This window comes from Vulpes vulpes, chromosome X, assembly GCF_048418805.1.
Source record: "Vulpes vulpes isolate BD-2025 chromosome X, VulVul3, whole genome shotgun sequence".
NCBI lineage: Eukaryota > Metazoa > Chordata > Mammalia > Carnivora > Canidae > Vulpes > Vulpes vulpes.
In genome coordinates this window covers 48,869,073-48,891,564 of record NC_132796.1, presented here as the reverse complement: position 1 = coordinate 48,891,564, position 22,492 = coordinate 48,869,073, and the positions used below count along the sequence as shown (strand labels likewise).

The window sequence follows — 22,492 nt, the reverse complement described above, 5'->3', positions numbered from 1 at the left end:
TTAAGGGAAAGAAATGACACTGGCCAGGTCCTTCGTTCCTGGTTCCTGGAGAGATGTCTATGCAAACACTGCCTCTCTGAGAAGAGTGAATAATCTCCCTACTGTGTGTCCCGGGTGCTCATCAGATTGCTGTTTACATGCTCTCTGCCTCTGGGGTTTTTACCTGCCTTCTCTTCATGAGCAGTGTAGTTCCCTCTTGGCTCTATCCTACCCAAGCCCACTGACCTTTAAAACTCCAGGCTCTCAGTCCTATTGGTTGCAAAAACTCATACAATTCAGCCCCTCTTATTTTCTATGACAAAGGCTTTGCAGAAATGTTCTCTTTGTGTGTTTCCCTGTGTGATCCTTTCTCTCTTGTCCTTCTTCACAACCATAGCCACTTACCCTCTGCAGCACCCAAGATCTATTTCTCCTCTAAATCATGTCTCCACACTTCCTCTCTTCTTTGATGTGGTCTCTTCTCTTCCTTTATTTGTGGAGTGTGTTCTGTTAGTCTTCAATTCTATTTCTGGGGTTTTTAGGATAATTTGATAATTATCCATTTTTGTTTTTGGAAGGAGATGAGTGTAGGGCCCTTCTACTCCACTGCCATTTTCCTCTTTCCTGTCCCACATCTTCTTTTTCCATCCATTTATAGATGAATATTGGATTGCTGCCATATTTTGTCTGTTGTAACTACTGCTGCAATAAATGTAGAGGTTCATATATCTTCTCAAATTACTGTTTACATTTCCTTTGAGTAAATTCCCAATAGTGGAATTACTGGATTATATGGTAATTCTACTTTTTAAGGAACTACCATACTGCTTTTCACAATTTTGACACCAATTTGCATTCCCATGAATAGTGCATGAGGGTTTCTTTTTCTCCACATCTTTACCAACATATGTTCCTTTTTTTTTTTCATTTTAGCCATTTTTACAAGGTGCAAAATCTCCTTGTGGTTTTAATTTGATTTCCCTAATGACTAATGATGTTGAACATCTTTTTATGTGTCTGTTGGCCATGGGCATGTTTTCCTCGGAAGAAATGCCTGTTAATGGCATTTACCCATTTTAATCAGATTATTTGTGGTTTTGTTGTTCTTGTATTAGTATTATGTCATATGTCTTTTAAAATATATTTTATATATTAACTCCTTATTGGATATCTCATTTGCAAATATCTTCTCCCATTCTGTAGGTTGCTTTTTGCTTTCTTGATGGCTTCCTTTACTATGCAAAATATTTTTAATTTTCTCTAGTTTCTTCCACAGCTTGGCTATTGTGGACATTGCTGCTATGAATATTGGGGTGCAGGTGTCCTGGTGTTCCACTACATCTGTATCTTTGGGGTAAATCCCTAGTAGTAAAATTGCTGGGTTGTAGGGTAGCTCTACTTTTAACTCTTTGAGGAACCTCCACACAGTTTTCTAGAGTGGCTGTACCAGTTCACATTCCCACCAACAGTGAAAGAGGGTTCCCCTTTCTTCACATCCTCTCCAACATTTGTGGTTTCCTGTCTTGTTAATGTTCACCATTCTCACTGGTGTGAGGTGGTATCTCAATGTGGTTTTGATTTGTATTTCCTTGAGAGCAAGTTATGTGGAGCATTTTCTCATGTGCTTGTTGGCCATGTGTATGTCTTCTTTGTTGAAATTTCTGTCCCTGTCTTTTTAAAAATAGTGAAAGAGATTATAAGAAGGAAGAGAAAATGAGTGGGAAAAATTAGAGAGGGTGACAAACATGAGAGACTTCTAACTCCGGGAAACGAACAAGGGGTAGTGGAAGGGGAGGCGGGCCGTGGGATGGGGTGACTGAGGGATGGGCACTGAGGAGGGCATTTGACGGGATGAGCACTGGGTGTTATACAACATTGGTTAGGTGTATTCCTAAGTATCTTATGGCTTTTGGTGAAAATATGAAAAAGAAGTTACAAATCTTAATTGAAATGTGCTGCAAGTATAAAATACACATCAGATTTTGAAAACATTGTATCAAAAAGATAACAACTTACTAATTTTTGCATTGATTATATGTTGGAATGGTAATTTTTATACATTTGGTTAAATAAATACATTGATTTTTTAAAGAAGATTTTATTTATTTATTCATGAGAGACACAAAAAGAGAGACAGAGGCAGAGGGAGAAAGAGGCTCCATGCAGGGACCCTGATGTGGGAGTAGATCCGGGGACGGTGGGATCACGCCACAGTTGAAGGCAGATGCCCAAGTGCTGAGCCACCCAGGCATCCCTAAAATACATTGTTACTAAAATATGTTTCTCTTGGTTATTTTCACTCTTTTGTTTTCTCTAGCATTTTATTATAAAAATTTTCAGACATACAGAAAAACTGAAATAATTTTACAGGAACTAGCCATATACCCACTATATATATTCTACTATTTAACATTTTAATTTACTTGCTTGGTTATTTTTATTTGTTTATCTTTTTCTTTGTCCATCCATAATTGTATCATACTTTTATAATATTATTTTATTCTTTAAAACATCTAAATAAATGGCAGCATGTACTTAACTAAATTTTTGCAATGTAGGTTTTTTTTAGCATGTATTTATCTAAAAAAAAATATACCCCTTTCATCTACTTTTTCCACTCCGCACCTTCCCAATACTGGCAACCACCCTAAATGTGACTATGAAAATTTTTGAATAAAATATGCAACTTGCATCATATTTATTTTGGATATTATTGATCTATATAATGAATATGCATATAAGAAAAATTTCTATAATATCATAATTTGATGATTGTTCTGTGCTTATGTCACTCAGGTTTCAAGATGATAAGATGTGCTTATGTCACTCAGGTTTCATGCCCAGACATGATTTTTATATATTTCATTAAAGAGACAAGGTGTTAAAGCTTCCCATTCAGCTCTCTTGCCCAAGTTCTTTTTTTTAAAGATTTTATTTATTTATTTATGAAAGACACACATAGAGAGAGGCAGAGACATAGGTAGAGGCAGGGAGTCCCATGTGGGACTCGATCCTGGGACTCCAGGATTACTCTCTGAGCCAAAGGAAGATGCTCAACCACTGAGCCACCCAGGCATCCTGCTTGCACAAATTCTACTTTTTTGATGGCTTTAAAAAATCACTTAGAATCTAACTTGGCACAATCTCAAAGGTTGAAAAGGAAATTAACTAAACCTACATCTCTGAATGTGGGGGAGAACTTATCATCTCTGGGAACAATTTATTATTTAAATTGACCCTCTCTCCTTCTTGTACCTTGTGATATTAGTTCTATCCTATAAACCTACATATAGCATATCCATTTCTCACTTGACTGCCCAAGTGGTTATCAAAAATAACTATTATTTTTCCTACCAAGTCCTTTCTTTTCCAGTTTAAATTTTTTTAGTTCTTATAGCTTTTCCTCATGATATGATTTCCAACAAATTTATCACTCTATTTTTCCCCTCTGAACATTCTTCAAATTATCACTGAGACTGTTAAGTTATAAGATCTAAGATTGCATAAGTAAAATTATCCCTTTCCATACTTTGGATATTATGCTTCTTTTAATGCATCCCAACATTGATAAATTAGCTTTCTGGACAACTCTATCATTCCTGTTCTGGCATATTGAGGTAAAACCCCTAAATTTTGTTGATATTTATATGTCCCACTGTTGGTTGTCCTTATTCATTTTATAATCTTGTGGTTGTTTTTCTCTGTATCCAAGTGTGGAAAAAGTAACACGCTTCTCTGTTATACTGTATTTTGTGAATTTAGATTTATCATTTCAGTGTGCTAAGATTTTTTTCTGGATTTTGCCTGCCATATCATGAAATTTTAATCTCTCTTGTCTTAAAACCATTTAAAGATCTGATTAGTCCCTGGTGATATCTATCTGTCTCTAGGGTCTGCCAGATATCTCTACTCCCAGAAACTCTCCTTTAATCTTTCTTACTTTCCCTTGCTCCTGGGAATCCTGGCTAGTTATGTCCATGCTCTATGTTATTGTGAGGATTGCACACACCATGCTGTAGAATCCTATTTATTTGATGTTGGGCATCATCAAATCCTTAAAATATTTCTCCTACCTATCTCACCCTCACCCTCATTTTCTATCCATTAGTTCTGTGATAACTGAAACTTTCCTTTCATGTCCAGCTCAGCAGATCTTGGGTCTCCAGGAGCTCTGTTTTTATACATCATGGTCAGTTGGCTTTGGAGAACCTGCCTTATCAGTGGTAGAATCTCTCCATCAGCTCATGATAAGATCAGCTCTTAAAATCATGTACTAAGCCACAAGACTTTTTTTTTTAAACCCAGCCTTATAAGATGTAATTGACATATAACATTGTGTAAATTTAAAGTGTACAATGTGATAAGCTTATTTATGCATATAGTGCAAAATAACTATAAAAATAAGGTTATTTAACATCCATCAACTGAGATAATAACCACTTTTTTTGGTGAGAACATTTAAGATATAATCTCTTAGGAGCTTTCTAGTATAAATCATAAAATTTTCACTCTGTGGTTTGGTACATATCTACCAAGATACTTGCTTACTTTTTTAAAATATGACCAGAAGGATATCCAGAGAGCAAAAAAATATGGTAAGTTTATCCTGCCATTTCCTCAATGGACAGTTCTGATTTTGAGAGAGGTATTCTGGAGCATCTAGGTGGGAGGAGTGGCTCTTTAGCCAATTTTAGTCCCCTCCATTGTCCATCTCCTGGTCAATATCCCTTTAGAAAAAGGCTATCGACCTATCATAACTGCTGGCTGACTCCTTCTGGAATTTAAGGAAAAGCTTAGAGTGTTGGTTTCCATGAGATACTTTTCTCAAATTCTTAAAGTAGACCCTGACTCCAGGCTGTTTTAAGAAAAACCAGACTTATTAGGCAGTCTAAATTTATACTGACCCAGAATGGCTTAGAGAGAACATAGTTCTCCCTGACTCAGTTGACTATGACAACTGTATTTTTAGGATAGCATGGAGTTTCTCCAGAGTGGACAAGCATGCAACCATCCTAAGATCCAAGTAATGGTAACAAATATATATAGACACAAATGTTAAGGGAATTCCCAGGGTGAGTCACGGGGCTGAAGTCTGAAATTTAGGAAGAGTTGGAGGTAATTATATTAACAAAAATAAGTAAGTGATGCCTACTTCTCAAGCATTGTGCTAAGTACTTTATATACTTTATCTTATTTAGTCCTTACAGCAATCTTGTCTTATGAATGGTATTATCTCCATTTTACAGACATAACATCAAAAACTCCCAGAAGTGATTTCCTCAAAGTTGTGTGGGAAGTGGGAGGCTAAGCTGGAATTTGATTTTCACTGTGATAAGATCCAAAGTCCTTGCTCTTTGCATTGCACAACAATGCCTCCCAGGGGAGGGACAAGGGTTGACATAGGAAAATAAAGCATCCAAAGAAAAGAGAGTAACCTGTTAGAATTGCTTCAAGTCAATGTTGAACAGATTTTCCAGAATTTCAATGTTGGAAACTCATTCAAAGTACCTTTCCCCTATCTGGAGTGGAATGTCTAAGCTTAGAGAAGTGAAAAAAGTATCAGTTGATAAAAACTCATGATGTCCCTACTTTTGAAGAACTGAGAACTGAGCTATGGGCATGGAAGGGAGGTTAAAAAGGTCATAAAGAGTCCAGAGGGAAGATGCTGTGCTATCTCTAATGAGAGCTAGGACACATTTGCTACTAATTCTCAAATCTACTCTAACCTCACTGTGAAATTTATTTTTTTCTAGTTCTGTAAGCCCTTTAGAGGGCCAGGCTAGTATATAGAGGCTTTAAGATTTTGACTGTTACATGTTCCCTTCCCATTTCCAAGGTTTAAGTAGGGTAGGATCACCTAAGGTTCCTGCCTTGCTTGATTCTCACCTACTATGTTTCATAGAGTCTGCCTCATTATTCCCAAATATACATTCAGGTAATATAAAAAATATCCAGTGCTTTTCCCACACATTAAACCTTCAGTATTTGATGGTGGAAATCACACTGTGCATGGGTCTCATCTTTCCCAGAATAAGACATTTTCATTTCTTCAGCTTTTCTAAACTTTAGCTTAAGTTGGGCTTTGACTTTCTCTGGATGAGCTCCAATTTGCCAATGACTTTCCTTAGAGTCAAGAATTAATTATATGGTTCACAAGGAGTACAATATTGACCTATCCAAAGCTGGAAGGATACCTCATTCTTTAAAATTTCCTAGGAAAAAAATCAACATATTTTCACAGTTACTTGTCCTACTACTTAAGATCCCACATTATTAGAATTTTGTTTCTTTGTTTGTTTCACCTGGCCTATTATCTGTCATGTCACCTTTTTGACCCTCCTTAGTTCTATAAAAGTACATGTGAAATTGTCATTGCCTTTCTTCAGAGACCTTCTCTTTCTCCATTTATGTCTAGTTTTCTCCAAGACATATATTCTTTATCTTTCAAACTAGGCCTTCTTTTTTCTTTAAAGTGGACATCATCTGCATGGAGATAGCCTGGGATAACAAATAGAAGCAGGTCCTTCAACTTGAGCTTTGATGCCTGTGGGAAAAGGCAGGAGAAACTTCCCTTTTTCTCAGGGCTGGGAAGTGGGCCTATGTGTTTGAATTCAGCAAGGACTTTCCTGTCTTTATTTTCATGTCACCTTATAAATTTTGAAAAAAATAATAGGGAATGAACTAGCTCACTAAGAGAAGGATTCCAAGGCAGCATTAGAGGAACTGGGAGAAGTTCTGCAAGAGTCTGGTAGAGAAAGTTTTGGGCAAGAGAGGAGGCAAGTAAACCATGATCTAAGTGGTAGTAGTGGATTGAGCTGTGGTCATGTGATGATGAAATGATAGTGGACCAAAGAAGGAAAATAGGTACAGTGCAGGGGGGCACGGATCAAAAGGAGAGGGTCATTCCAGAAATCATGTCAAATAGGCTGTGCCAAAGCGTCTCAGACTTCTGAGCTCAATTTCCTTGGCCATCAAGAAATATAATTTATAGTTTCCCCCTTTGGCAGCCTTAGTGTGTTATCAGTCTTTTCTCAAGTGACACTCCCTGTGCAGTGTGGCTCCCCCACTTCCTTTTGCCAGTTCTTGCCTCAGTTTAGCACTCTACCAAGACCTCACCAATAGCCTGAACTTATTTCTACTTTAGAGATGAAAATAATACTCTATCCTCTTCCTTAACTGTTGCCATGCAAGATCACCAGACCCAGAGATACCTCACTGACCAACAGAAGTTGCTCCAAGGCCTCTTAAGCAGAGGAGTCAATCCTGGGATAAAGAGCATGGGGAAAAGAACATAAAGACCACAAAGAGTGAGAGAAGGAAAAACTTAAGACAGGGAGATATAGAGTATCTCAACCAAATATTGGGAAAGGGGAAAGAAAATGAAGGAAGAACTAAAATGGGCTTGAATTGAGTGTTTTTGACAATGCTGAGGTATAGTAGAACAGAGTGTCCCTGGCAAAGCTGAAACTTTGGGCTCTAGCCAAATTGTTCCATTCTAGTGACCTTTAGATAGCTCACAGTGCCTGTTCAGCACAAACCAAATAGGTAAATAAATAAATAAATAAATTTTAAAGACAAAAAAAAAAAAAAAAGACATGCAGAAAAACAGTCCAGTAACGGGGAACTGATCAAAGGCCCCCCGGCCCTCATTATGGCCTGTGGGTAGCTTGCTGTTCCAACCTGCAGCCTCCCTTCCCTGCCCCAACTTCTTAGGAGGAAGGGGGAGCATGAATGATGATGCAGGCTGATAACTCAGAACCTTCCCTCCTCCTTGCCACCAGCAAACCTCAGTGAAACAAAAGAAGAAGACTGACAGGCTGCATGAGGAGACGGCCTCAGGAAAAGGAGATAGACTACAGCCAAGCACTGCTGTGGTGTCAACACAGAATGGCCTCAGTTGCCAAAATGGTAGGGGATTTTGGAGTGGCAGAAGAAATTCCACGGTTATTCTTCTTCCTACTTCTTTTTAAAACTTTCTGGTGAGTGTTCATATTTGCCAAAAATATTTCCTGGTGTTCTTTTGTCATCTGTAACTTCAGACTTCTCTGCCTTTCTCTTCAAGTTGTCTTTTAACCACCACTTCACCAGATGGCTATTGTTTTCCATGAACCCTTCTTCATCAAAGCACATATAGGCTCCTGTTCTCATTCCCCAAGACATAGGCAGAACCAGACTGTGGTGTCTTACAAACTTTCTTAAAATGAATTACAATGTAAAAGAGGAAAATCTTTATATTGGACAATAGAGAGGATTTCTCCCAGAGTGCATTTACTATGTCCCATTTCCTCAGTCCATCTTCATGTTGCCAAATGATGTTTCTTTCTGTCCCTATCAGTTCTCAACAAAAAACAGCAGTCCAAATCCAGCACTTAAATTTAGACAGAGAAAGCGAGCTCTTCAAACCCCACAAATAAACAGAAAAGAAGTTTAGTCCTTTGTTATTCATTCCAGATTAAAATAATGGTTTTAACTTTTCATATATGCAAGGTATACTTAAACATTTTTCTTTCAAAACAGACCTCACACCCTCAAATATAATTTTAGGCCTCAATTTCCAGAAGTATAAAAAAATCAGGAAAGAACTGATGTTAGTATCACTTTTTTCCATAGTCTTCCATAAGGCCAGATTCATTTCTAGAGCAAGGACTGGAGTATTCCCTCACCCTTGATTGCATTCAAGGTATATTTGAGGAGTGGTCAGCCTGCCACAGAGGTCAGTACATTTCTTCAACCCTAACCATTTCAGAGTCAGGAACTTTTATTATTGCACATTCATCATAAGCCAATCATCTTTCCCATCAGTTATGTCATTCCCAAACCTTAAAATTATTGAATTAGGACAGAGGTAGACATCTTCATGAGATATTTCTATTTAGGGACACCTGGATGGCCCAGTGGTTGAGCATCTGCCTTTGGCTCAGGGCATGGTCCTGGAATCCCAGGATTGAGTGCCACATCGGGCTCCCTGCTAGTGGCTTGTTTCTCCTTCCGCCTATGTCTCTGCATCTCTCTCTGTCTCCGTCATGAATAAATAAATAAAATCTTTGAGAGAGAGAGAGAAAGAAAGAGATAGTTCTATTTAATGGTAATTATTCCCTGAGATCTGGTGTGACAGAAGGAAGTCACAAAGATCTGAGCTCCAATACTAACTTCACCATTTGCTGGCTGTATGAATCTTTGATGAGCATCTATTTCTTCATCTGTAAAAACAGGATAACACAACCTAGTTCACAGGTGTATTGTGAGGATCAAAGGCCTACTATAGACTTTAGTACATAGGCAGAACTTCACCAGCTTTAGCCATATTTTCTTTCTGATGAAGTCTTTCCTCTGATCTTGGAAAAGAGCAATGAACTGGGAACTTTAGATACAACTATATAATTAGCATCACACTTAGAGCTCTCATCCCTCTCCATTGTCTTTCTTAGGAGCACAGTTCTTCTAACAGGAGTGACTCCCAAGCCTGCCCAGGATACCTTTAACATTTTGCTGACCTCAAATTTTTTTTAACTGTTGTTTTCTATTTCAGTCTTGCTGTCTTAGATTTCTCCTTGAACCACTCTGGCTCATCTATAGCCATCTAGGCTTGATATCTTAGCATTGTCATTGACATGATTTGCATTTTAATTATCATGCACAACTATTATACAACTCTGTTAATTATTTCTTCATGACAGCCCTAGACACATACTCAAATCTTCACACTTCTAGTCTCTTTCCTTGTCTTGCTTCTAATCTCCCTATTTCTCACGGGTCTCTGTTCTCCCTGCTCTTCTTTAATATATTCTGCATAGTGTAGTCAGAATAATCTTTCAAAAACATCCTTTGAAGACACTATACTCCCATGCATGGTTTTTTTCAAAGACTTCATAACTAACAGGATGAGGTCTAAACAGCTGGACTTAGCATTCAATAACTTCTATGATCTGGACCCATTTAACTTTTCCACGGAGAAATAATTTGATTAGTGCTGGCCTAAGAGAAAGCACAGGGAGTGGGGGCAAACCAGCATGGTACCCAACCCAGCTGTATTCTGCAAAGAAGTTACAATCTGAAGATTGAATAGACATTAGTCAAGAAAATCATGGAAATATAGTAAAGAAAAATGTTTGAAACAAAGGAAAATGTTCCTGTATTTATTTAACACATATTCATTGAGCATTTACATTATGATAGGCACTATGTTAGTCACTAGAAATGTCACAGTGAACAAAACAGATACAGTGAGGTCTCTGCTCTCATAGAGCAAATATTCTTGAAGTGGGGGATAGAATTGTGTGTGTGTGTGTGTGTGTGTGTGTGTATAGATATAGATAAATAGGCATAGACATAAATATATAGATAATAAGGAAGTATGAAGAAAATTAAGCAGGGCAAGAAGATAAAGAGTGATGAATGGAGTGGAGTGCTATTAAAGGTAGAATTCTGTTTTTTTTAAGATTTTATTTATTTATTCATGATAATACACAGAGAGGATAGAGAGAGAGGCAGAGACACAGGCAGAGGGAGAAGCAGGCTCCATGCAGGGAGCCTGACGTCGGACTCGATCCCGGTCTCCAAGATCACACCCTGGGCTGCAGGTGGCGCTAAACCACTGAGCCACCGGGGCTGCCTGGTGGAATTCTGTTGATGTTTGGACAGTCATAAAGGAAATGAAGGGAGCCATATGTAAATGTGAGGAAAGAGCAATTCAGGCAGTGGGAACACTAAGTGAAAAGACCCTTGAGTAAAGAGTGTGCTCTGTGTATTCAAGAAACAATAAGGGAGCTAGTGGCTGGAGTAAGAGATATAATGCCTATAAGGACATTGAAACACTGGAACATGTACAAAGGTAGAGAGAGAAACAGACAAGAAGGGGGGTAGCTGGGAAGGAAGGAGAAAGAGAGACAAAGAGAAACAGGGAGAAAGAGAGAGTAAGAGAGAGAGAATGGTAATTTGGTAATTAGTAGAATTCCAAGTAGTTCAATTTTACTGGAGTATAGTGTGTGAATTGGAAATAGCCTGAGATGAGACTGCAAAGGAAAGCAGAGTCAGACATAACTGACTGGCAACCACATTAAGGAGTTTTTGCTTTATCATGTCATTATGAGGAACCACTGAAGGGTTTCAAGCTAAAGAATGGCATAATTAGAACTGCATTTCAGAAAGATCACTCTGGACAGTGTAGAGAGTAGACTGAAGTGGAGCAAGACCCTAGGAGATTAATTAGGAGGTGGTTGCAGCCATCTAGGTGAAAGATGTGGGAGTTTACAAATGAGAGGATACATTTTAGATACTTGGGAAATAAAATACTCTAGATTTGGTGCTAGATTGGATGAGATGAGCTAATGAAAGGAAATAGTAATGACTTCCAGATTTAAGGAAAGAAATCATATACCATTCTACTGTTTGACATTCTATCAGTATCAATTTTGTCTTCTCAAAGTCAGTGGCCAGAAGCTATGTATCTCGGTGTCTACTATAACTCTTTTCAAATAGTATCATGCTAGGAATTATAATCTCAAGGAAAGGATGAGATGAGGATGAAAACTAATATATTGGGGGCCTCTCAATATATACTCAATGGCAAATATTGTGCTAGTTTTGTATATATTATTTACTTAATCCTTACAACAGTTTTGTGGAGCACTCATTCCAGTAATACATATGGGGAAAACAAAGCTCAGACATTCAACTCATTCAGTGTCAAATAACTAGCAACACATAGTATACATGCAGCAGTAAAATTCTAATTCAGTGGCTATGTAAATTGCCATGTAATTTTAGAGCTTTTAACTTTTAAGCCTGAAGGAGTGAATAGCCATGCTAGAAGCCATCTGTAATCTTTATGAAACAATAAACAGTGAACTATTTTCACAGCTGATAGGGACTTAGATTATGAGAATTAGAGCACACAGTTTGCTTTCTTATCTCCAGTTGTCTTTTTGTTTTCGGATTGCTACAGGGTCTGATATAAAAATACACCATGTACGATCTTTAATGCAGCTTCCCTAAACCTTAACAAATTTATTTTTAAGTGTTTCTTATACTTTTACCATACCAACAAAATAGGGTTTAATTCAACACACATTAACTGACTGAGTAGACCTACTACATGCAAGTTTCTGTAGATGACACAAATGCTCAGGAAGAGATATTCCACCTTCTCCTCCTCCCAGAGAGCAAGGACTATAATGCAAGAACTGTATGAGAGGCAGTAAAATGTACTGGTTAAGCATCTGGATTCTGGAGCAACTGCCTGCCTCAGATTCAATTCTGGCTCCAACACTAGTTCTTGATACAAAGAGAAAGGATTCTTGCTTGATGTGAATAAGGAACAGTGAAGAGCTCCATTTGGTTAGAGCATGGTGTATGGGAAGGGTACTCACAAAATATGAGGGTCAGAGTACAGCCACTCCTGAAGGCCAGCCAAAAGGCCTTGGACTTTGTTCAGAAGACCAGACCCAGTGTTGCAACCCACTGATGTGTTGAAAGTAATTTGTTACCCATAAGAGTTAAAGTACCAAAGTTTGCAAATGATTTACCTAAAAAGAAAATCAAGTAGACTCAGAGTTATCCTACAATAAGATCATCTTCACTAATTTGCTTTCTGATGTGCTTTATTGAACAGGAAAGAGGATTAAGTAGTCATAAGCTAGTTTACTAAGAATTACACATCACCCTCACCTTTATACTTCCACTCAGTCTTATTTCTAATTAATTCTGTAGTTGGTGATCATGATTGCAAATTGCGACCTTGCAGTTATTCTTTTTTTTTTTTTCTTTTTCACCTTACACTCGGGTACATTCCTTATCAGAAGGAAAGCAAGGATAGATAAAGAAAGGGAACCTAGCACCCCTACATTTATTTTACACATGAATGAGAATGAAACTATGAATGCCTCTATTAATAAGAATATAACAGAAGGCAATGCCTAATACATAGTAAATGCCCAATCAACATATGCTGTGTGATTTTATGTTTCAGATTCAGTTGGAGTGATGAAAAAAAGCAATTGCAAATCACAATGCCTTGATGGTAGTAGTGTCAATCATGATTGATGTGTGTGTGTAACAGGGTGTGTGTGTGTGTGTGTGTTTAAATATATTTATTTTGACTTCACTTAATTTTCATTCCTCAGTTCCCTAACTTTCAAAGAGGATAGCAAAATGAGTTACCTCCTAGTTAGACTGGGTTGAAGTCTAAGAAATACACTTTGAAAAGAACATTAAACCTTTTGGAAATGTTTTAGCAAACAATTGCAAAGGTCACAGATAGTTGACTCTGGGTTAATGACATTCTGTTAGGACAGCATTTATATAAAATATTATTATGAATTATATAGAGAAATAGCTTGTAGTAACCAAAAACATCACTTTCTAACATTTTTTTTCTGTGTATTCAGACTACATGAACTATTTCCCAGCTATTTCTTTCACTGTGACTGGAGGTATGTATATATCCCACCAGTCAATACATGTACTGTTTCAGGTATCTGATTGAATTATAATCTATGTGAATTCTATCAGTCTTGCTATAAAGAAGTCATGTTGACTTGATCAATGGTTTCCAACAAGTTAAAGAGACATTTTAAATCAAATTCTGAGCATGTTGCCCAGAACCTGACAGGTTACTTCCATCAACTTTATTGCTTATGTAAAAAAATCACTGGAAATGATTTTGAAATGTTAAAAGTTAACAGGAAATCTCTTTCTACATAATTTAAATAGCCAAGTGAATTTAAATGGTTAATTTCATTACTTACAGTCTTGTAAGATGCTTCTATCGATAATACACAAAGAATCTGCAGTGAATGTCTTTTACTACCCTGCAAAGTCTGTTTGGGGGGCTTTCCAAAATCTGAGAATTTTTATGGGAGATTATTGTACATGTGAGCGTTGTTTCATGTTAGAAAAGGAGACAAAGACTGTTGCTGTGATCAATAGAAAATCATTGGTGGGCTGTGATCAGGGATGGAGCATGATGATCAGTAGGCTTAGGGTTAAGACTCCATCAGAGGTATGTATATATGGCAGATTAGTATAGGAAGAGAACCAGAGTTTAGGTAGAGCAACTAGAAGAATGACTGCTGTAACAGTCCAAACTTAATAGCCTAATATAGGAAAAGAATGAAAAGATTTGTGAAATATTTGGAATGTATTAGCTATAAAATTACTGCTATCCAACTATTTTTTCTACAGAAATGGGAAATGCATATGGCTTGACCTAATATAATTTCAGATTTAGTAAATGACATATTGTGAAGAATTAAGAAAACAAAGAAGTTAGAATATTGGATGTATCATGTCTTCATGACTTGGTGGATAGAGTATAACTGAGTGTAAGACAATGATAATTATAATTATTGCTTATATTTATTAAACTTTTATTACATGTCAATCACCACTTACATGATTCACATGTATTAAATCATTTAATCTTCAGAGCAACTCCATTAAATGAGTATTCTGTTTATCCCCATTTCACAGAGGAGGAAACTGAGGTATAGAGACATAAAGTCCATGGGAAGTCCAAGGTAATGTGCTACTAAGTTGAAGAGCTTGTATTCAAACCCAGACAGTTTGACCGCAGGGCCCAAAGCCAACTCTATGTTCCAACAGTCTCTGTATATATACCTCTGGGGTGGATGTTGTGAACGATGGAGTAGAGCGGACAGATCAACTTGATTTATTTAGCTTTTGTTTTTATGGTCTTAAAGTATTTTAATTCACAAAAGTAATTCATGCTCATTGAAACACATATAGAAACTTATGAAGGAAAAATAGTGAAAATATCTCTAAGACCACTTCTCAGAGCCTATAAAATTTCTGTTTACATATAAAGACACCCAAATATAATTTTGCTTTCTTTACAGAAATGAAATCATAAAATGTATATTGATTTTCAGCATCCTTTTTTTTCTTAATATACCTTGGATATCTTTCCATATTATTACATAGGTCTACTTCAATCAATGCTAACATTTATTTTACAGTATGTTTATACCAAATTTCTAGAATAGATAGATAGATAGATCATAGATTATATATATATATACATATATATATGTGTGTGTGTGTGTGTGTGTGTGTGTAAATATATATTAGATATAGCTAAACATAGATGTTGCTGTTTCTATAGAATGGCATCTTAGAAGTAAGGTTCCTGGGTCATTGGGTATACATATTTCAAATGTTTATAGATGCTGCCAAATAACTATCCCAAATCTCTGCCAATTAACAGTCTCATCAGCAATATATGAAAGAGCATGCCCTCCCTCTTTAATGCTAAGGAAGAATAGGTCCAGAAGATCACAGTCTGGGAGACGGCTACAGTTCAAGTTTCATGAGGAACAACTGAAGAACATGGGACTTTTGAACCTGGAAAAAAGAAAACTCAAAGTGACATGATTGTGGCCTACAAGTCTCTGAAAGACAGAGGATATAAACCTAATGAGAATATTCTCAAAGGGCAGAAACTTAGAGAAGCAGATGTCCTTCTATTTGGCATAAGAGTACTTTCTAACAGATTTGTACTGAGATGAAACAATCTATATCTGAGGAAAGTGTGCTCCCTGTTGCTGGCAAAGTACAAGCAGGGATTGAAAGGCCATCTGACAAGTGGAATTGGTTTAGAGAAACTTGTCTATCCTGTTGTGTCCTGAAAGTCTATTAGAAACTACAATTTTTGAAGTGGGAGACAGGGAAGGAGATCCAGGAGTTTTAGTTCCCACCAAGACTCACAGTCCTTCTGGGTATTAAGCCTGGGGTCTCTTGTACTGCTGTATCCCTAGGTGGTGGCCGATTTCCTGAATGCCAACAGGCAGTTTTATACACTGCAGAAAACCTTCACTAACTTCTCTTAGATATTTTCCTAATGCAGCATTACGGAATAATTTATAGGCCAAAGGACTCATCTTAAAAGAGGCCAAAAAGTCATTGTCTATACAGAATGGTACAAGGCTGATTGACCCTGATTCACTAGAAGTCCAGCTCTGCCATTGGCTGGTTCAATGATTTTGGACAAATCCCATAAATATTATGGGTCTCACTTTTTTCGTCTGTATAAAGAAGGGATTGGACTGCATATTCTCTGTTTCTTCTCAGCTCAGTGTTCTATGAAACTATATGTCTTTCAGTCATGTGCCCTTACTCTATGCTTCTGTAGCATGCTGTCCTGGCCTCCATCACTCCACTTACAGCTTTGTGTTGAAATTCTGTTACTCTTTCTCCCTTTAGTACATGAACTTCTTGGCTTAACACATGGTCTGACACTTGGTAGACATTCAGTTCAATGTTTATTGAAATGAACTTGAATTCTTTGTGATACCATGTCTATAAGTCTTGGTCTCTGGACAAACATGAAAATTGATATTACAGAGCCCAAGGGGATTCTCTTCTTGACCCCTATTACTTTCTTCATTAGCTCCTCAGAAATGAGTAAGTGGAGGCAGGGATCAGTAGTAAAAAGAGGCAGTATCCAGATAGAGGAATAACTCATTGCATCCTCTAACATGTTTACTACTTATTTTCCTAGCTTTTTTCAGCAGTTTAAGCTCAAAATTCCTTTTTCCTTTCTAAAGTTCCTGTGGAATAGGCTGGAATCTAATTTCAGCCTAGAAGGAGGGCTCTCCTTCTTCATCCTTGCAAGCCACATCCCTTCTCCTTCATCCTTGCAAGCCACATTCCTACCAAGGAATTCATGTCCTCTGTGTAGGTTGATCTTTTTGCACCCTTTTCCCTGCTAAAACAAAGAGAAGATTCTTTCTCCATTATGTTCTTTGGCTCAGACTCTACCCAGCTCAGCATCAGGATTCCTGGTGGGAAGCATAGGCCAATGCTGCCCTTGCCTCATCCTCTTGAGATACCAGATGTAAAGCAAGTAGTAAAAGCAACTTTGGGATCTGGCTGGCGATAATGACCAGCTAGGGGATATTTCATTTATATTTAGACTTGTTCCAACCACAAAATTAACAGAAGAATAAATAAAGATGGAAGGATAGATATTTCAGAGTATAATTTGGTGAAAGAAACATTTGAAGTCTGTTTACTTTCTAGTTTTGAAGACTGGCCCATCTTACCTAAATTGTAACCCCCTCCCACATAGTCCTGAATACTGCACAGTGGAAGTAGGAAAAAAAAATATATATATATCATGATAATCTTTAGGCTCTCCCTTTCTGCCACCACAAAGCTAGAGATCAGGAATTAAAACAGACTAAGGCAATGCCAGAACTAGAAGGCTGAGATCAGTCAGCTATGGCCTTCCTTTGCCTGCATAATGACTATACCTGAGAGCAAGAAGAAGGATCTCCCAAAGTAGTCCTCTGCAGGTAGGACACTCCTCTCTATGCCCACATCTGTAGATTTTTAGACCATCAGTATGAGGTATCTCAGGATAATTTAGTCTGTTTGGGATTTTGTTGTTGTTATTTCTGGTGGTAGTAGTCAGTTGGTTTGTTTTGTTTTGTTTTGTTTTTAAGTGAAGTCATTCCTTCAGTAAAATCATACATTTAATTAAATGTCTATAATAAAAAGCGGAGCTACTTTGGATGAATAGGGATATGGATCCAGAGGCCACTTTATCAGTCTCTTTTTGCTTCCTGAAATGCCTTCTGAAATAGTTCCCCAGGTCTCCAAGAAAACATAGTAATCTAACCCAGTTTTCTCACGTTATAGATGAAAAAGCTAAGGCCACTGAGATTTAGTTCATTTCCAGCTCTATAACCCGAATTTCTTGATTACTAACCTAAGGGTCTTTTATGACTTCATGCTTCATCTTATAAACTTATCCTTAAATTCTTATGGCTTAGAATACTTTTTCCAAAAAGCAATAATGAAAATTGAGGTTACATTAAATTGGTTGTGTAGAGAGCATTGCAGTGGTACATTTTGTATTCTATGAAAATCAATAAGACAATCCCATATTTCAAAAGTTTGTGAATAAAATTAAAACACTATGTCAAGAGAAAACGTATTTGTCTGACTAAAGCGGAAAGAATGGCTTAGTTTTAACAGCAACTTTGGGATCAGTTGTGTCAACATGTAAAGGAAGAATTGTTAATTGGGAAGAGAGGGGATCATTATGGACACATTATGGTGGTGTCTATTCCAGGAAGTTTAACCAACCACCAGAATCTGAAGGACCTTCAAAGTCAAGTTACTAGAAACAGGGTTTCTAAGAGGTAGAAATAATCTGAATAAACTATCCCTTAAATTTATCCCTGTCTTTTTTGTCTGGCTCCTTGCTTATTAAACAATCTTCTCATCTATTTAATAATTTGGCTTTCTAGAAAGTAACAATGCTCCCTCTTTGCAGGCTCTTGTTTGTCTTAAGTCCTCTTTTCACTCTTCACTGTCATTGGGCAACTATCTCTATTGCCACAGTTTCTACTTCCTCCTATAATCAATGAATCCCAAATCTCTAGCTCTAGTTTGGTCCCCTATCCTGAGCTCCAAATTATTTGTCCTTTCTACTACTATATGGCTCTAAGCCCCATATGACCTTCAAATGAAATCTGTTAGAAACAGTGGATTTGTTAGAGTTCAAACCAAGCACACAGCACAATCAATGCAGAATTATTCAAGCCAAAGGTTTTTGTTTTGTTTTGCTTTTTCAAAAATATGCTATTTACAAAGGGGTATATGTAGAGGAACAATAAAGGATTAGGGCAGTATGCCAAATTGGTAGTCCTTGAGCTGTTATCACTCCTAGGGGAGGACTAAGGGAGGGAGTAGTTGCTCGAATCTGGAAGAAGATACAGTTCTGTAGACTTGGCCACCTTGAAAGGAGCAGTGTTTTTCAGTTGAGAGACTCATTCGAGTAGTTGCTCGAATCTGGAAGAAGATACAGTTCTGTAGACTTGGCCACCTTGAAAGGAGCAGTGTTTTTCAGTTGAGAGACTCATGCAGCCCAAGGCAAGTTCTCAGAGAGAAAATCAAGGGAATAATAATTCTACATCACTGATTTTCATTCAGTTTTCTGATGGTGACTCCTGTTGGCTGAACCCATGAAGACATGGCAACCCAGAAATGAAACTCATAAAATTCACAAAGGTCAGCTTTCTGGGATTCGATTTTGAGGACCCAATAGAAGATATGTGACTATGTGGCATGTATGTGTTTTTGTGGATTTACATGTGCATTTTGCATGTATGTATGTATATGTATATGCATATATATATATATAATCTCTGTAAAACTATCCTAGCTACCTATCTTTTTTTTTTTTTTACTATTTTGAATTTATTTCCTTTAATACTGCCTCCTTGCGATTTCCAGAGAGAAAATACAAAACAAGAAACAGATTTCGTTTCAAATACATAAACAGTGTGCTGGAGTTTAAAGCATTACGGATAACATTGTTACAGAAGAATGTCAGCTTACTCCAGGGCACTTCAGTATTCCTGAAGGATAAACATGATTTCTCTTTTCTTCCCACTGGGATGTTCTCAGGTGTAAGTCACTGCTCCTGCTCTTTGTCATATTTTCCATGTAGAAGATATGGAGCCTGGAAATCATGCTGACAGTTGGAGTAGGCCATTCCCAATCCCATGCCAGAACCAAAGGCTAATGGCCACATTCTTCTTTTAAAGAAGGTAAGTGAGAAAACAAGTCTTAATCCAAAACCAGTACCTATCTTCACGACTGCATCCGCCATGCACCGGTCCCACTTCCTGCCAAGCTCTGAATCCGACATGTTCCCCACCCGCGGCTCCCGCTTCCCTAGCTACCTATCCTACACCAAAAAAACATCATACTGTGAAATTTGTGCTAAGCCTTGCATAACCAAAATCAGGGCCCAAAGAGGAAGAATGTAGTTCTCCAAAAGGGGGTCCTATAAAACAGTATTTTTATACGATATTAATATGTATTTAAAAAATGGAAAAAAAAAAACAAAAAAAAAAAAAAAAAGAAAAATGGATTCCATGACTAGATAAGTTTGAAAGATACTGGGTGAAACAAAGTTTAACAGTGTTCTATACTTTAAGACTTTCAAGATTTTCCATGTAATATTCTAATAAGCTCCATAAATCTTTAAGAGAAGGGTGCATATTTAATATTTAAAATAATTTAGCTTCTTTTGCAGAAGATTTTATGGAACTAATGTTACAAGGAACATATTTTGAGAAATTCTGGCCTAATATAATACCCCCATTTGACATATAAAAAATGAGGTACAGAGAAGAGAATGAGTTTTTCCAAAGGTCCCAAGATGGCTCAATGAAAGGATTAGTTACAACTCAAACCCAGAACTCAGGAATCTGTGTTTCACTGTTTGCAGCATATGGCATTCCCTAACCAGCTTAACTTAATAACAGCATATTATTAATTTATTTTCTATGATTTTACCTAAACCTTTTTGGATTTTATTTCAACTTCTTTATACTACCACTTTGGGTAACAACTACTTAAAATTACTATTTTCTGTGTAAAATATCACTTTTTTATTTGCCTTAAAATTATCTTTTTTCAATCTTTAGGGAAAAGCTCCAAATTCTCTTATTTATCATTTTGTGAACAAAGCTATTTTTCCTCCTCTTCATGCTTTTCATGATAGTGGTCTTTGATTTTTTTATTGTCTCTCAGTCTCTTGTCTTTTAATACTGAAAGCACATGGAACTAAGAGTTAGGAGTAGTATTAAGGCTAAGCTCCACTAATGAGCTGCACAGTAATCTTGAGCAAGTCCTAGTTATGGTCCACAGTTCCTTTATATGTAAAATTAAAGGAACAGGGGCTGGCAGATAGCTTGGTAGATACTTAGATGCTTTGTTAGAATCTGTGATTTAGAATTCTTAGGCTTCACATAGTATTCTCAATGTAGCTGCCTCTTGATTTTACATAAGAGTAAGATGGTGATGAGTAGGGGAGGTCATGTGCTGTTTCTTAATTTGTTTCCAATTGTTATTGAGGATGAGTAAATTTTCTTTATTTCAAATCCATCATTGTATAGATGTAATTTCAAAACTTTTAGTGTGTTGCGTTATATTGCCCATGTTAAACTCATCTACCATCTTTCTGCTCTCTCACATAGCCCTCAGAAGAGAACCCTGATGTTTGTCCTTGCAAGGTGGTCATTTACCTACCTGCAAGAGTTGTATTTAAGCTGCAAGCCCTATTCTATACAATTTATAGGGATATTAGAATGCACTCAGAGCATCAGAAGAGCTTCAAGTTTTTAGCTTAAGATATTAAATGATTTTTCTCCTGCTATTTTATTCTGAAATTTTCCAAATGCAAAGATAATTGTAAAGGTACTGAATATTTCTATCACTTCATCATCATTCTTAAATAAATTATCTTATATCAATAGAATTATCTAATATACAGTCCATATTGAAATTTCCTCAATTGTCCCCTAAATATTTTTATTTAAGTTCAATTTGCCAACATATAGTATAACCCCCTAGTGTTCATACCATCAAGTTCCCTCCTTGGTACCCATCACCTAGTTACCCCACCTCCCCTCACCCTGCAGCCCTTTGTTTGTTTCCAGAGTTAGGAGACTCAAAGGGTTTGTCTCCCTCTCTAATTTTTCCCATTCGGTTCCCCTCCTTTCCCTTATAACCCCTTTCACTATTTCTTGTATTCCACACATGAGTGAAACCATATAATAATTGTCCTTCTCTGATTTACTTATTTCACTCAGCATAATATCATCCAGTTCTAACCACATCAAAGCAAATGGTGAGTATTCATTTTTCTGATGGCTGAGTAATATTCCATGATATATATGCTACATTTTCTATATCCATTTATCTGTCGAAGGACATCATAGCTCCTTCCACAGTTTGGATATTGTGGACATTGCTGCTATGAACATTGGGGTGCAAGTGTCCCAACGTTTGACTGCATCTGTGTCTTTGGGGGTAAATACCCAGTAATGCAATTGCTGGGTCATACAGTAGCTCTATTTTTAACTTCTTGAGGAACCTCCACACTATTTTCCAGAGTGGCTGTACCAGTTTGCATTCCCACCAACAGTGCAAGAGAGTTCCCCTTTCTCCACATCCTCTCCAACATTTGTTGTTCCCTGTCTTGTTAATTTTCACCATTCTCACTGCTGTAGATGGTATCGCATTGTGGTTTTGATTTGTATTTCCCTCATAGCAAGTGATGCGGAGCATTTTTTTCATGTGCTTGTTAACCATGTGTATGCCTTCTTTGGAGAAATATCTGTTCATGTCTTCTGCTCATTTAAGATTGGATTGTTTGTTTCTTGTTTAATAAGTTCTTTAGAAATCTTAGATACTGTCCTTTATCTGATATTGCATTTGCAGATATCCTCTCCCATTCTGTAGGTTGTCTTTTAGTTTTGTTGACTGTTTCTTTTGCTATGCAGAACCTTTTATCTTGATGAAGTCCCAATAATTCATTTTTGCTTTTGTTTCCCTTGCCTTCATAGATGTATCTTGCAAGAAGTTGTTGTGGCCAAGTTCAAAAAGGGTGTTGCCTGTGTTCTCCTCTAGGATTTTGATGGATTGAACAGATCTTTAGATCTGTTCTCCTCTAGGATTTTGATGGATTCTTGTC

The 22,492-nt window shown here is 37.1% G+C and overlaps 1 pseudogene; it reads right to left on the bottom strand.

Moving 5' to 3' along the window:
- Positions 1-19,221: 19,221 nt before the first annotated feature.
- On the bottom strand, positions 19,222-19,679 carry LOC112910627 (MICOS complex subunit MIC10 pseudogene; annotated as a pseudogene).
- Between the last annotated feature and the right edge of the window lie 2,813 nt (positions 19,680-22,492).